We start from the raw sequence: 2,379 nt of genomic DNA on the forward strand, positions 1-2,379 counted from the left end.
CACCCTGCCGCCATGCAGGTGATCTCCGCCGCTTCCTCCTGATTCACCCCGTCCCCGTCTACGCGATCTCCACTGCTTCCTCCTGTTCCTCCTGATTCACACCCTGCCCCTGTCCAGGCGCTCTCTGCCGCTTCCTCCTGATTCACAGCCTGCTTTCAACAGAGTTGGTGTTAGAGAGCACTGCATGCCCCGGTAGCTTTGGGGGCTTTCTCAGCATTACCTTGGGAGCAGTCCCCCTGCCCCCTACCCCGCCCCCACCACGGCGGAGCTTGTGAGCTGTGCCTGCTGCCTCTGCATTGTGCAGGTGAGGGTCTGGGGACACAGCAGCTCTTTCAGGATCTTCAGGTGCTCGGTTGTCAGGGGAGGCCTCTGGGGCCCCATGGGAGAGGCGTCCTCAGGAGGTTGTGAGCTGCCTGTTCCCAGGCACAGAGGCCTGGTCCCCAGCCCTCTGGAAACACCCTCTGTGGAGGTAGAGCTCCTCCTCCTGAGGAACGGGACCCCCAGACCTCATGACCAAAAATCATTCTGAAAAAAGGAAACCCTGTTTTTCCACTGTTTATTCAGGGATTGCATACACTACACCTGTGGAAACGCCTATGGAACACCCACGCACTAAGAAACAGAATAAACACAGACCACTGTCTGTCACCAGGAAAATGAGCACAGCCCACACAGTCCCATTCCTGAAGCAGGAAGGGCGCACCTCAACGCCTCATCACTCTGAAGTTAGGGCCTCTTTCTGCGCTGGGCCTGACCGAGCTGAAGTCCCCCAGCCCGGAGCTCTGTGACCCCGTCAGAGGCCCAAGGGTGGCCTCAGGCTACTGGACACAGGAGCTCACTCGGGGGCTGCACATTTCACTGAAAAGTAGAAAGAAAAGGACCCCATTTCCCTGGAGACGGCAGCACTGGTGACTGCCGAGCGTCGGGACGCTGCACACAGGCTTACGTGACCCTAGCGAATGCACAGAGCAGATCTGTGAAGCAACCCCCCAGGCCTCCAGGAGTCCCCCGCCCTGCTCTGCCCGTGGATTCCACAGCAGGTGTGGTCTCGGGTGGACGAGGGCAGGCAGGAGGGCCTGGCCCTGTTCACACCGCTGAGCTGATGGGGAGCCTGGCACAGTCGGGCTGTGGGTCTCCCGGGCGCTCTGTGAACAAGGAGCTGAAGAGAAAGCCCTCCCCTAAGTAAGAGGACCATCTGTCACCACCAGAGACAGTCACCTTGCTGAAAGCAAGTCTGTCACGTAAAACGTTCAGCCGTGCTTTCAAGGCAGGTGCCCATGCCCTCCCAGCACCCGTCGCCCTGCAGCCCCAGCTCCACCTCTAGTGTCCTCCTGCTCCTCTCTGCCTGAGGCAGGTGGTCAGGGGCCCCCGCAGCACAGGGCCCTGCTCTCCTTGGATCCTTTTTTTCTCCTCCTGAGATAGAGTCTCACTCTGTCACCCAGGCTGGAGTGCAGTGGTGCGATCTCCACTCTGCAGCCTCCACCTTCTGGGTTAGAGCAATTCTCCTGCCTCAGTTTCCTTAGTAGCTGGGATTACAGGCAGGTGCCACCACACCCGGATAATTTTTGTATTTTTAGTACAGACGGGGTGTCACCATGTTGGCCAGGCTGGTCTCAAACTCCTGACCTCAGGTGATCCACCCGCCTTGGCCTCCTAAAGTGCTGCGATTATAGGCGTGAGCCACCTTGCCTGGCCTCTCCTTGGATCTTAAGGAACCTTTTCCTCTGGAAGGCAAAGCTCCAGCCCTGGAGCACGTGTCCCGCAGACACAGCCTCCTTGCCAGGGAGAAGGCAGTGTGGTGAGTCCCCAGGGCACAAAACCAGGAGGACAGGGCTGTGTACCGCCCTGGCCAGTGTTAATGGGGCACAGCATATGTGCTCTCCCCTGCCCGGCTGCAGCCTGGTCTTGAGGCAGCTCTCCCAGGCAGGAGGAAGGTCTGTGTGGCCAAGGAGCAGTGGCAGCACTGAGTGAACCATCCACACCTCCGCCTACTGCACTGTCCACACCTCCGCCTACTGCACAGTCCACACTTCCGCCTACTGCACCGTCCACACCTCTGCCTACACTGTCTCCACCAGCTGCACCTGCGCCTACCGCACCGTCCACACCTCCGCCTACCGCACTGTTCGCATACCGCACCAACCCCACTTCCACCTATTGCACCCTCCGCACCTTCGCCTACACCATCTCCACCATCCACACCTCCTCCTACCGCACCGCCAGCACCTCCGCCTACCGCACCGTCCGCACCTCTGCCTACTGCACCGTCTGCACCACTCACACCTCCGCCTACTGCCTTAGCCGCATCTCCGCCTACTGCACCGTCTACATATCCGCCTACTGCACCGACTGCACCGTCTGCACCGTCCGCCCCTCCGC

General features: G+C 60.1%; 1 protein-coding gene across 4 annotated transcripts in view; it reads right to left on the reverse strand.

Annotated features, from left to right (window-relative positions):
- TMEM175 (transmembrane protein 175) overlaps positions 1-2,379 on the reverse strand; it is a 26,664-nt gene that overhangs the window by 11,757 nt on the left and 12,528 nt on the right. The gene's annotated exons all lie outside the window — the stretch shown is intronic.

Source organism: Piliocolobus tephrosceles, chromosome 3 (assembly GCF_002776525.5).
Source record: "Piliocolobus tephrosceles isolate RC106 chromosome 3, ASM277652v3, whole genome shotgun sequence".
NCBI classification, from domain to species: Eukaryota; Metazoa; Chordata; class Mammalia; order Primates; family Cercopithecidae; genus Piliocolobus; species Piliocolobus tephrosceles.